Below are 15361 nucleotides of genomic sequence, written 5' to 3' on the forward strand. Positions count from 1 at the left end.
GTGTCATAATTGTGATGTTTGTTTCGATGAAATTTTTTAAGAGATTACGAGAGAGTGGACAGCCTTATCTAACTTCTCTCCTTATTTGGCATTTTGCTTCTTTCCATTGATTTAACAATCAGTGTTCTGCATTCTGTATAAATTTCGTGTGAGGCACTTCTTCTTCTAATCAAGTCCCACCTCTTTCATTGTTTGGAAAAGCTTGTTCTAATCCACACGGTCAAAGGCTTTCTGTAAGTCGATAAAGGTACGTGTACTTTCCTGTTCGTCTCAAGTCTTGTCTCTAGAATTAGGCGTAATGCCAGAAATGCTTCCCTGGTACCCTTCCCTGAGCGAAATACAAGCTGGTTCAGATGGATAAAGTGCTCTTTCCTATAATTCTATGCGTGATGATGCTGATCGGTATTTTTGAAGCATGAGGTACGAGAGAAAGAGTTCGGTAATCTGAACAGTTCGCGCCGCCAAACGAAATGCCACTCTCAAACATTACCAGTTTCTGGTACTTTTGTCCACTTAGTCCTTAGGAGCTGTTTTCTGTTATGAACTAAGGGGAACCACTACGTCAAGTTTCATTCTCAAAGCTTCAGTGGTTCATGAGATGCGTGTATGAATCAGCGAGAGGTTTTTCGCATTTATAGAAGCTGTAATTGAAATAAGGTACGCCATTTTTACTGGTGGTGGAAGGTGATATTGTAACAAGCATCTTCAAAACTGTTAATCCTATCTTATTTAGTGTAGAGGAAAATGAATCACAGAACATTGGCCAATGTTTCTGACAAGTCTGTAGCCACTGGATACACTCTTCTGTTAAACAGAATTTCAACACAGCTGAAGACGACGTATGAATACAGGCGAAGTGGCTTTGTCAAATCATGAAATGTGTATAATATTGTACTTCGTGGTGAGGCAAGATGTAATATAGCAAGGTTGGGACGTATGTGTCGGATAATAAAGACACGGAAGTGATCGGGCTTTCGTTGCTAATCTTCAGAGGCTTGAATATCGGGGATGATAATCAAAATTGTTTTGTCCTTTTAATCAATCAATCAATCAATCAATCAATCAATCAATCAATCAATCAATCAATCAATCAATCAATCAATCAATCAATCAATCAATCAATCAATCAATCAATCAATCAATCAATCAATCAATCAATCAATCAATCAATCAATCAATCAATCAATCAATCAATCAATCAATCAATCAATCAATTAATCAATTAATCAATCAATCAATGACTTTCACACTTACTAGGCAGGTCATATTACACAGTACTACCGGTCCAATTATCGCAGTCCTATATGTGAGGTTGCAACAAAAACAACAACAGCAGAAATTTGTTTACCTAGAGTTTTGAGCAGACGAGCTCCGCTATTCTCTGCTGACTACTCCCCTCCGCACCTACGCCAACAGAAAAAGTCATGCTTGGATTGCGTAACAACTTCCCCTCACTGACCTTTCCTCGCTCCAAGTCTCCCTAGTAACAGCAGAGTTTGCACTACTGCCTGGAGATTTACTGAAAAGCTAAAAATATTTACTTTTTAATACTTAATTTTTAATGTAAACATAGCTGACAATTTCTTCACATACTTTGTTTAGAACAGTCTCTTCTACCACCCGTTGGACGGTCGTACTGTCCTTCAATAAGACCGTGTAAATCGTCGTTGACCTGTGATAACAGCTGACAGAATGCTGTTGTCACGTAAATATCGACCCGCAGCGTTAAGAAAAATAAGTCATTGGTACAAATCGCACGATACTGAACTTGAAATGACGCAATGTTACGCCCAGAGTTATAAAATAATTCACATAGCCGGTTTCACAGGCGCATTGATGATACGTAAATTTGTGTACCCGTCATTGACGGAAGAATCATTTCACATGAGCAGGTTCACAAGTAATCACTCTGGGTCAATTAGATAAAATAAAAAAAAAACACCCAGCTTCTTCAGCTGCGGATGTGCCACAGAATGTTGAAGATCCCGTGACGAGACTGGCTCACCAATTAGCAGGAACTCTTTCGTGGCAGGAAATTATGCGAAGTCTTTACCCTCGAAGAATGCAATAAAGCAGCCTTATGCGATACCTTCTGAAATTACAAATACAGACTGATAATGGTGACTATAGAAGGAAATATAGAAAGTAAAATAGGCTATGGATGGAGAAGGTTGTCCTGGACACGGGACATCGGACAGTGGTTCGACACCGGACAAGTCTCTACTTATCATCCACACCTCCAGAGGCATTTATCACCAGTAGGGAGGTAACTACGTCTTGGAGATCCACAGTGGAATTTGAAAAAGTTCAGTCTGTCTCGTGAGGTGAGTAGGCCTACGCAGCTGCAGGGCCTTTAGCTCGAGGCAGAGCAAGAAATAGAACCACCATCAAATGGGTGAGTTGATACTAAACGACACATTGAAAACAGATCCGGATATAATCATTTTAAACTGTACTTTGTCGTAGTCTAGACTTTAATAATAATAATAATAATAATAATAATAATAATAATAATAATAATAATAATAATAATAATAATAATAATAAACACGTAGTTAGTGGTACGTAAAATACCGGTATTATTATTATTATTATTATTATTATTATTATTATTATTATTATTATTATTATTATTATTATTATGTGGCGTAGTGGTTGGTGTGATTAGGTGCCACCCCCGGAGTCCCGGGTTCGAGTCCCCGGCTCTGCCACGAAGTTTGAAAAGTGGTACGGGGGCTGGAACGGGGTCCACTCAGCCTCGGGAGTTCACCTGAGTAGAGGGAGGTTCGATTCTCTTCTCAGCCATCCTGGAAGTGGTTTTCCGTGGTTTTCCACTTCATCTCCAGGCAAATGCCGGGATGGTACCTAACATAAGGCCCCGGCCGCTTCCTTCCCTCTTCCTTGTCTATCCCTTCCAAACTTCCCATCCCCCCCACAAGGCCATTGTTCAGCATAGCAGGTGAGGCCGCCTGTACGAGGTACTGGTCATCCTGCCCAGTTGTATCCCCCGACCCAGAGTCTGAAGCTCCAGGACACTGCCCTTGAGGCGGTAGAGGTGGGATCCCTCGCTGAGTCCGAGGGTAAAACCGACGCTGGAGGGTAAACAGATGAATAATAATGATAATAATAATAATAATAATAATAATAATACCGGTACTTTACGTACCACTAACTACGTGTTTACAGTTTTCGTAGACGCTGAGGTGCCGGAAATTTGACCCGCGACAGTAAATCTACCGACAGGCCTACTAAGCTGCCGTACCTGAGCACCTACAAGTGCCATCGGACTGAGATGGTATCGAACGGTTCAACTTAGGTTCAAAGGCCTGTGGTGTACCATCTAAGCCATTCAGTCCGGCTTGTAGACCTTAAAATAGCATTCAGATCGTACAGTAGATCCAATGAACAACCGCCATAATACAGTTTTTACCCCCGTAACTTACATGGATTCCGTATTTCGATGTCTGCCCACTGGTATCCATTATACAAATGATTTGACTTTAACAAGTGGCGATTTAGGCCTTCTTGACACCTGGATATACATTCAACGAAGATCCGGATTTGTATGCGTGACTTATTAATCTCCTACAGCCAGAGTTTTAGAGCTACCGTAGTGCACTATACTGTATGTAACCAAACGTGGGTGAAGACTGCGTTACAGAATTTTTAGAGTAGGATGCAACGTCAGTTACCGATATGTTCAACTTGTTGCCTGCACATCAGGCGATCCAATCAATTGGTAATTCTTGGAAGTTTCAAATTGATCTCATATACGCCATTTTTCTAAAAGCCCGAAATGTGTAAACTTCTAGAAGCTGAGTGAAGGTATATAACCGACCGCTTTGAATGGAGCAGACAACTGTCTATATTTATAATTTTCAAACTACGATAGCTCGTAAACTACCTGACTAGAATCCTGAAAATAAAACACCATTCTAATCTCCAGTTTTATTTTGTTAATGTCATAGGCATTGCTGTTTTTGAAAAAATGCAACTTTATAAAATAATACATATTGTAATAAATATTACAATATGTGCGTGTGCGAGTGAATTTTTAACCGCCTATATTTCAGGTGCTTTACGTTTATGTTCGTGTTATTACACTTCTTCATTTGCATATAACACGTCACACTACAAAACGCCACAGAAGCACACGATAGTGAATATATTCCTCCACACAGGATTAGCCTCAGGAAGGGCATCTGGGAGTAAAAATGGGATAATTCCACACGGAGTACCCATCCCCAGGAAATAGCAAAAGTCTGGAATTAGGAGAGAGCGATACTACTGTTTCCAAAATGCATATCGTAGTATATAACATTGATCGTTATTATATTTTATTCCGCACTGTATAGTTCAGCTTCAGAAGATCATGGAGTCTATACAACATTAAACCATGCATTTTACCTACAGTCTTCCCGACTCCTCACTGGACGTGTGAGCGACCTCAGCCGTATTCTCCAAAAGAAAACGTAATTTTCTCTCAGATCATTAGAGTTATACGCATACGTGAACATTTGTACAGGAGATTTAAATTTAAACCCCGGAGGTGTGCTCGTTTTATTTGTAAGACTATGTTTACCTGCTATTTTGGGTTTCAACGAATAAAGCGTGCATAAAAATAAAGGAAAACTTAATACCTAGAAAACTGTTAGGGAATTAGAATGAAAATGCATATGAACCCTTTTCTAGGAAGTTGAATTATATGTTCATAGAAAAGAATTAATCAAAGTTAAAATTGAACCTAGCGCTCTCTGAACCGAAGGCCGATACGCTGCCCATTCAGACAATGAGCCTGACTAATATCGCTTTATGAATTTTTAAGAAATTACAGCGTTCCGAACACTATAAGAATAGTTCCACTACGTGAAGAATGTCATGGGAATACCAGCGTCCGTGATTAGTGCCACTAAGTGAGAAACACCATGGGTCTGGCTTGCTTGTGAGTAGTACCCTTATGTGAGGAACACTATGGGTCTGTGTTACCTGTGAGTGGTGCCATTATGTGGTTCGACCTATGATTAGTACCACCATACGAGGAACACCATTAGTCTACGTCTAGTCTGACTTTATTCACATCTTTCCCTGTTTACCTGCCCTAAGGAAAAGCGTGATAGTAAGTATTACTAAATCTCATATTCCCATTCTTTTGGTACCTTGCCCCCATTAAAAATCCTGTTAAATAATTTTACAATTCCCTCCAAGTCTGACTGTATTTACTTATTTCTTTCCAAAATACATTGCTGATAACATTACCCCCCCTCCCCCCAGCCTACCTCCTCTTAAGTTTTACCTATCATCCCCTACACTTCTTTTAGTGTAAATTCCTTATCTAGTTCATGTATACTTACATCCATGTTACTCCATATGTCCTTCCTTCTCTCCTTATACCACCATTCGTCTTTTCCTCCTAATAACTCGCTAAAATATATCACCTACTGATCATAATCGATATTCATTTTCTTACATCCCTTCCTTCCTTTATTAATTGTATTCTCTACCATATTATTTCACTTTGATTCGTCCTACATTCCCTGCTTATTAGCTCTGATTGGTCCTTCATCCACTGCTGCTTCCTCTCCGCAATTTTGTGTGTGTACTCTTTCCTCAATCTGGTTAATCTTTGCTCCCTCCTTTTACTCTATATTCGTTTAACGCTCTCATTACTGCCTTTCTGAGAGCCTCAGACTCCTTGTTATACCATCCTTCACCTTCCATCTTTTTCCTCCTACTACCTTGGACTGCCCGCGCCACTCTATTCTATTCTATTAACTCCAACTCTCTATCAATGTTATTTTCCTCCACAGCCCTTTCCCATCCAATTCTAATTAATTGTATCTCATCCATAAAGAGGTCTAGTTCCCCTTTTGTGTTCTCTGTTCATATATATTCAGTATAGCCGCTATGTATTAAATAAATATATATATGCTATACGCTTGCCAAATTTGAGCTCCATTAGTCAAGTAGATTTTACGTGGGAAGAAAGACAAACTGACGAGCATTCCTTCTAAAGATATCATACTTGGAAAATTAAGTATGGCTATTAATTATTATTAACCCTATGTGGGTTAGAGATGCAGAAGAAGGGTATACTCATGGTATCTCCTGTCTGCGGTAAGAGGTGACTAAAAGGGGCGATCAAAGGATGATTAAACTGGAACCATGAGATTACTTGTGGCTAGTACCATTAAGTGAGAAACACCATGGGTCAGGGCGTTGCTTTTGATTTGTATCATCGTGTGCATTCCACAGAGGTGGGGAGGGGGGTATGGGCGCGCGGCACCAGTGACTGGTGTCCGTGCGGGAGGAGCTGCCGTGCGCCACGCTGAAGTGTGTTGCTTCCCCTGTATTCATAATGGGTCTGCTGTACCTATGAGTAGTACCATTGTATGAGGAGCACCATAGGTCAACGATACAAGTGAGTAGTACCACTTCATGAGGAGCACCATGGGTCTACGTTACCTGTGATTAGTACCACTATATGAGGAGCACCATGGGTCTACGTTACCTGTGAGTAGTACCACTATATGAGGAGCACCATGGGTCTACGTTACCTGTGAGTAGTACCACTATATGAGGAGCACCATGGGTCTGCGTTACCTGTGAGTAGTACCACTTCATGAGGAGCACCATGGGTCTACGTTACCTGTGAGTAGTACCACTATATGAGGAGCACCATGGGTCTACGTTACCTGTGAGTATTACCACTTCATGAGGAGCACCATGGGTCTACGTTACCTGTGAGTAGTACCACTATATGAGGAGCACCATGGGTCTGCGTTACCTGTGATTAGTACCACTATATGAGGAGCACCATGGGTCTACGTTACCTGTGAGTAGTACCACTATATGAGGAGCACCATGGGTCTACGTTACCTGTGAGTAGTACCACTATATGAGGAGCACCATGGGTCTACGTTACCTGTGAGTAGTACCACTATATGAGGAGCACCGTGGGTCTACGTTACCTGTGAGTAGTACCACTATATGAGGAGCATCATGGGTCTGCGTTGCTTGTGAGTAGTACACTATATGAGGAGCACCATGGGTCTACGTTACCTGTGATTGGTTCCACTATATGAGGAGCACCATGGGTCTACGTTACCTGTGAGTAGTACCACTATATGAGGAGCATCATGGGTCTGCGTTGCTTGTGAGTAGTACCACTATATGAGGAGCATCATGGGTCTACGTTACCTGTGATTGGTTCCACTATATGAGGAGCACCATGGGTCTACGTTACCTGTGAGTAGTACCACTATATGAGGAGCATCATGGGTCTGCGTTGCTTGTGAGTAGTACCACTATATGAGGAGCATCATGGGTCTGCGTTGCTTGTGAGTAGTACACTATATGAGGAGCACCATGGGTCTACGTTACCTGTGATTGGTTCCACTATATGAGGAGCACCATGGGTCTACGTTACCTGTGAGTAGTACCACTATATGAGGAGCATCATGGGTCTACGTTACCTGTGAGTAGTACCACTATATGAGGAGCATCATGGGTCTGCGTTGCTTGTGAGTAGTACCACTATATGAGGAGCAACATGGGTCTACGTTACCTGTGAGTAGTACCACAATATGGGAAGGCTGTCTGCTCTGCATTCTCCTGCTAGTCGCTCGTGTCATACAGTGTGCTTGTTAAGAAACCTACGAGTTTGTTTTGAATTCTACTTGTGTGAATTCGTTTACTTGTGTTTTCAGTGAAAGAGTGAAAAGATAAGTAATATTATGGCAACAAAATTTGTAAGGAGGAATACTCTGAAATGCATATTTGAACGTGAGAATAAGCCTTCGGCGTGGGACGTACATAATTGGATCCAGTCACTGCTGAAACTCTCCTCAGATCAAATCGACATGATCCAGCTGGACAATCTGGAAACCGCAGCATATATTAAGGTCATTTCAACAGTGATTTACGAACGTTTAATATGTCACTATTCAGGGATTCAGAAAATAATGTTAAGTGATGGTCGTATAGGAAAAGTTACTGTGATGCCAGCCGACAGGGTACAAAAGAATGTTCGAATACTAAATGTTCCCCCGGAAGTACCTATAGAGTCTATTTCATTAGTGTTAAGTAAATACGGGAAAGTGGTAGAACACAGGGACGAGGAGTGGTCACAGCAATACCCCTTCAAAGTACGCAACGGTATACGTGCTATTATAATGGAGTTAAAAGACCCAATACCTTCCTTCTTGTATATTGAAGGCTTTCGTGCACAGGTTATTTATGACGGCCAAACTAGAACATGCCTTGCTTGTAATTCGCCCAGTCACTTGAAACCAGACTGTCCGCTTCGCCAGAATCGCTTGGCAGAGCGAAGAAATGTAAACAATGCCACGCTCACACCTGTTAACTCCTCCGTCAGTGAACTAGACCCCACTATACCAGTTTCTTCCTCACTAAGCGAAACACACAACAACGCCAGTAAACAAGCACCGTGGGCAGATATACACAATGAGGAAAACAGAACACACAACCCGGCTATTGATAGGAATGAATTTCCTTCGGTCACGGAGAGTCAGAATAAACGTATGAAGACTGAGCTGGAATATACCATTTCCAAATCCCTACCTCCTGAAAGCCATGAACAAATTAATGCAACTAAAGACGTGCCTTCCATATCCTTGGCCAGTGTTAACTCCATGCCTGCCCAGGAGTCTGTAAATTACCTGATAGATACTCTAAGCAACCCTGTAATCCTGGATCTTAGCCAGACCACGAACAACGCATCTCTCCCCTCTAGGATGGAAGCTGAAATTATGGGCAGTGCCGATACGCCCGATCGGGACTTACTAGATACAGAAATGGCAGAGGAAGGTGTGGAAACTGAAGCGTGTATTGGCGAAGAGAAGCAAAGTAAGATGTCTTCACCTCGAATGAGAAACATAAATAAAACACACAGTACGTCACCCACGGCAGACAAAAGCTTGAAGGACAGTCAACCATCACATACTTCATTAAGTTAAAGGGACCCACGTCTACATACAAGAAAGAAGAGTGCCGAGCGGAAAGGGTCTAATTCTAAATCGTCTGTACCTAACTGACTCTGCACCAACCACTACCTGTCGTATCTATAAATAAACGTCTACGTAAACATGAATACAGCTTCTTGGCGTTTTGCTTTCCCTCTCTGTCTTGTTATGGTGAATATTCTTACAACTTACGCTACCCTTAATATTAATGGAGCAAGGAGTGTTACAACTCAAGCGCTGCTTAGTCGGTTCGTGAAGGAATATGATATTGATATCTTATTCCTCCAGGAAGTTAATGAGACAAACTTCCATTTCTTATATAACTACGACTATATAACGAAAGTAGGTGATAACTTCCGAGGAACTGCAATAGTATACAGGAAAGGAATTCAACTCACTGATGTCATCATCGACCCTACGGGAAGGTTTCTGTCTGCCACCTATAATAACACACGATTGATAAACGTATATAGCCCATCCGGGTCACAGTACAAACAGGACCGAAACCTATTATTTACACATGAAATAGTGCCCCATTTAGTGACACCAGGTCCAATAATTCTAGTAGGTGATTTCAACTGCACTCTTCACCTACGAGACCAAACAGGTACTTTTAACGTTTGTCCAGGCCTTCAGACACTAATACAGTCTATGCAGCTCAAGGATGTGTGGCAGCAGCTACACGGCTCACATGTCGAATTTACATTTTGCCGTGGGGAGTCGAAATCCAGGATAGATAGGATGTACGTATCTACGGCGCAAGTACAGCTCCTCAATAGCTGTAAGGTGATTCCCGTGGCCTTTAGCGATCACCATAACGTTCTAGTTATGATGAAGACAACAAGGAGTGACAGATGCATCGTGGGGAAAGGAATACGGAACATGAATAGGTCTGTTTTCAATAATACTGAGGATGTCCAACGTTTCACGGAGTGTTATCACCAATGCAAATTAGCGCAAAATCGCTATAGTAGTGTGATGGACTGGTGGACATATAAACTTAAACCTGCCATTAGAGCTCTCGGACGGACAATAGCGTATGAGCACAACCAGGATATAAGTAGGAATTCTATGACAGAGTTATGTTTGATCTGCATCACAAGGAACAGCAAGGCCAAAATGTTTCTTCTGCATTAAATTCTATTAAGAGAATTATTTTAGGTATTAAGGAAAGCAGCCTAGAGCAACTACATCAGCACGTAAAAGGCACTTCCCTCATCGAAAGAGAGAAAATCCCTCTCTACCACATTGCCAAGATTCGACGATCAGCCAATAAGCAATTTATTAATCGATGGGATAATGGTAAAGGGACAATGTTCACTACAAAGGAACAGCTCCTTGCAGAAAGTGAGAGATATTTCCGTGAAATGTTTGCAGAAGACAGTATCTCAGAGTTCGATATTGACAGATATCTTCATAATCTCCAGAGTCGTCACGAAGGAGATGATATCGCACATCTTACTAATAATATTTCCGAAGAAGAAGTGAAGCGCGCGTTAGACCATACTGCATCAAATAAGACGCCAGACTATGATGGGATCCCGTATGAATGGTATAAGAAATTTTGGAACGTTATCGGTAAAGACCTGACACAAGTTATTAATTATGCCTTCAGTCACAACATAAGTGATTCATTTGCAGAGGGAATTATCATCCTAATTCCCAAACTCTCCAGTTGCATGTATATCAGTGACTATAGACCTATTACAATATTAAACACCGCCTATAAACTACTGGCCAAGATTTTAGCGAACAGAATCAGAACTATCCTCCCTTCATTAATTACTAATGGACAGGTTTGCACTATACCTGGAAAAAACATCTTCCATAATCTACTGGCAATTCGTAATGTCATCATATATCATTCAGTGTGTGACACTGCTTCAGGAGCTCTGGCTAGCATTGACCTCAGCAAAGCCTTCGATAGGATAGCACACTCTTATCTTTGAAAAGTTTTACAAAAGTTCCGATTTTCAAACAGTATCATAGAAACAATACAGCGCATATACTACAAGGCATCCTCACGAGTTATGATAAATGGATTTCTCTCAGCAAAATTTTTGATAAACAAATCAATTAGACAAGGATGCCCATTATCAATGGCACTTTTTGTTTTAGCAATAGAACCCCTGATTCAAAGTTAGAAAACTTCTTTAACCGGACTAAGTATTAACAACGCATGCTTCACAGTACGCGCATACGCGGATGACATTACCCTACTGTTGACCAGTGACGAAGATGCTAATCATGCGCAAGAGACTCTCGAGGCCTTCTGTACGGTGTCTAGGGCACAAGTGAATTATAGCAAATCCTCATTATTGCTATTAGGTTCAAATGAAAATCGACAAGTATTTGCCAGCTCCCGGATTCCAATTGTTAACCACTGCAAGATATTGGGCATTACCTTCACTAACGATATTTCCGAGACGATAGAGTCTAATTGGACTTCTGCTCTAAACACCCTACGCTTTCAGCTAAAGGAGGAACTTTCAAGGCGACTCAACATTTTCCAAAAAGTTTGGCATATAATTATCTTTGCGCTGTCGAAGCTCTGGTACCTTTCCCAAACTCTTCCCGCCTCACATGTCATTTGCCAACGTGTTGAAATGGCAATTGGATTTTATCTATGGAAAGGATGCAGATACAGAATAAGAAGAGATCAACTTCATCTTCCTGAACAGGATGGTGGTTTGTGCCTCATTGCAGTCGAAAAGAAATGCGCAGCACACTTTCTGTCACATATCATTAAACCATTGTACTCTAGCGGAGATGTATTTGACAGTGCTGTGCTCAATTTGTGTGTAACAACAAACCTGCAACAACAAGATCCCTTTAGAAGCTGCTTCCGGAACGCTCTCTCCATTCTCCAGCAACTTCCCGAAACAGAAATTACAGCTGGAAAGTTGGATAAAGCTAAGAATATATACAACTTCAGATTGAAGCTATATAAATGTATTCCACTAGTACAACAGAAATACCCACATCGTGACTGGAAGCAGATCTGGGAAAATATTTGGAACAAATGGATCCCGATTGAATGGAGGGTGTCGCTCTACATATACACAAATGAAATCATCCCGACGGGTGAGAAATTGAAACGGCATGGAGTGTATCTGATGACAAATGCCTGGTATGTCATCAGACGGACAGTCTCGTGCATCGAGTTACCACATGCGGCAATGCGGCACTAGTTTGGAGATGGACACTAAACGCTATCTACAGGATATCAGGGACAACAACAACCAGTGACAGAGTGAGAGAGATACTGAATCTGGAACTACATCACGCACAGAACGAGAGTAGAAACGCTAGCATATGGATAACAGCCGGAGCCATTCACTACAATATCAAGGCGTACGCTCAGCATACAAGTGTGACTTTACCTGGATTTCTGGACCATCTCAGGAAAGAACGATTGAAGATGGTCAGACAGAAGTGTCTTCAAGAAGCTTTTGGAACACATCTTTTTAAATTCTGAATGCCTTCCGGTTATGTCCCTTGTGTAATATCTGCCAATTTTATGTTAACTGCAGAGTGTTTTGTGGTGGTAAAACTGTGTACTGTTCACGGATTTGGATAATGAATGACAGGAATAATTAAGTTTGCTCCTAGTGTGCAAAGGAAAAAAGTTTCTTTTTAATTTTTCTGCTGTGAACGACTTGATGTTCTCTTGTATTAAATTTTAATTTGTGTAGATGGAACGTATCAACGTTCTGTTTGCGGAATTATCCTAAATTTGTTCTAACATTTTTGTTTTAAAAAACAATAAGAAGTTTGTGTATCTCGTCTAGTATGTAAGTAGAGTTTGATATTGTCATTAAAAAAATCATAAAAAAACTGTATGAGGAGCACCATGGGTCTACGTTACCTGTGAGTAGTACCACAATATGAGGAGCACCATGGGTCTACGTTACCTGTGAGTAGTACCACTATATGAGGAACACCATGGGTCTGCGTTGCTTGTGGGTAGTAAACTATATGAAGAGCACCATGGGTATGCGTTGCTTGTGGGTAGTACACTATATGAAGAGCAACATGGGCCTGCGTTGCTTGTGGGTAGTACACTATATGAGGAGCACCATGGGTCTACGTTACCTGTGAGTAGTACCACAATATGAGGAGCACCATGGGTCTACGTTACCTGTGAGTAGTACCACTATATGAGGAACACCATGGGTCTGCGTTGCTTGTGGGTAGTACACTATATGAAGAGCACCACGGGTATGCGTCGCTTGTGGGTAGTACACTATATGAAGAGCACCATGAGTCTGCGTTATCTGTGAGTAGTACCGCTATATGAAGAGCACCGTGGGTCCGCGTTGCTTGTGGGTAGTACACTATATGAAGAGCACCATGGGTCTGCGTTGCTTGTGGGTAGTACACTATATGAGGAGCACCATGGGTCTGCGTTGCTTGTAGGTAGTACACTATATGAGGAGCACCATGGGTCTACGTTACCTGTGAGTAGTACCACTATATGAAGAGCAACATGGGTCTGCGTTGCTTGAGGGTAGTACACTATATGACGAGCACCATGGGTCTACGTTACCTGTGAGTAGTACCACAATATGAGGAGCACCATGGGTCTACGTTACCTGTGAGTAGTACCACTATATGAGGAACACCATGGGTCTGCGTTGCTTGTGGGTAGTAAACTATATGAAGAGCACCATGGGTATGCGTTGCTTGTGGGTAGTACACTATATGAGGAGCACCATGGGTCTACGTTACCTGTGAGTAGTACCACAATATGAGGAGCACCATGGGTCTACGTTACCTGTGAGTAGTACCACTATATGAGGAACACCATGGGTCTGCGTTGCTTGTGGGTAGTACACTATATGAAGAGCACCACGGGTATGCGTTGCTTGTGGGTAGTACACTATATGAGGAGCACCATGGGTCTGCGTTGCTTGTGGGTAGTACACTATATGAGGAGCACCATGGGTCTACGTTACCTGTGAGTAGTACCACTATATGAAGAGCAACATGGGTCTGCGTTGCTTGAGGGTAGTACACTATATGACGAGCACCATGGGTCTACGTTACCTGTGAGTAGTACCACTATATGAAGAGCACCATGAGTCTGCGTTATCTGTGAGTAGTACCGCTATATGAAGAGCACCGTGGGTCCGCGTTGCTTGTGGGTAGTACACTATATGAAGAGCACCATGGGTCTGCGTTGCTTGTGGGTAGTACACTATATGAGGAGCACCATGGGTCTGCGTTGCTTGTAGGTAGTACACTATATGAGGAGCACCATGGGTCTACGTTACCTGTGAGTAGTACCACTATATGAAGAGCAACATGGGTCTGCGTTGCTTGAGGGTAGTACACTATATGACGAGCACCATGGGTCTACGTTACCTGTGAGTAGTACAACTATATGAAGAGCACCATGGGTCTACGTTACCTGTGAGTAGTACCACAACATGACGAGCACCATGGGTCTACGTTACCTGTGAGTAGTACCACTATATGACGAGCACCATGGGTCTACGTTACCTGTGAGTAGTACCACTATATGACGAGCACCATGGTCTACGTTACCTGTGAGTAGTACCACTATATGAGGAGCAACATGGGTCTACGTTACCTGTGAGTAGTACCACAATATGACGAGCACCATGGGTCTACGTTACCTGTGAGTAGTACCACTATATGAGGAGCACCATGGGTCTACGTTACCTGGGAGTAGTACCACTATATGACGAGCACCATGGGTCTACGTTACCTGTGAGTAGTACCACTGTATGAGGAGCACCATGGGTCTACGTTACCTGTGAGTAGTACCACTATATGACGAGCACCATGGGTCTACGTTACCTGTGAGTAGTACCACTATATGAGGAGCACCATGGGTCTACGTTACCTGTGAGTAGTACCACTATATGAGGAGCACCATGGGTCTACGTTACCTGTGAGTAGTACCACTATATGACGACCACCATGGGTCTACGTTACCTGTGAGTAGTACCACTATATGAGGAGCACCATGGGTCTACGTTACCTGTGAGTAGTACCACTATATGAAGAGCAACATGGGTCTGCGTTGCTTGTGGGTGGTACACTATATGAGGAGCACCATGGTCTACGTTACCTGTGAGTAGTACACTATATGAAGAGCAACATGGGTCTGCGTTGCTTGTGGGTAGTACACTATATGACGAGCACCATGGGTCTACGTTACCTGTGAGTACTACCACTATATGACGAGCACCATGGGTCTACGTTACCTGTGAGTAGTACCACTATATGACGAGCACCATGGGTCTACGTTACCTGTGAGTAGTACCACTATATGAAGAGCACCGTGGGTCCGCGTTGCTTGTGGGTAGTACACTATATGAGGAGCACCATGGGTCTACGTTACCTGTGAG

The sequence above is a fragment of the Anabrus simplex genome, chromosome 1, assembly GCF_040414725.1.
Source record: "Anabrus simplex isolate iqAnaSimp1 chromosome 1, ASM4041472v1, whole genome shotgun sequence".
Classification (NCBI taxonomy): domain Eukaryota; kingdom Metazoa; phylum Arthropoda; class Insecta; order Orthoptera; family Tettigoniidae; genus Anabrus; species Anabrus simplex.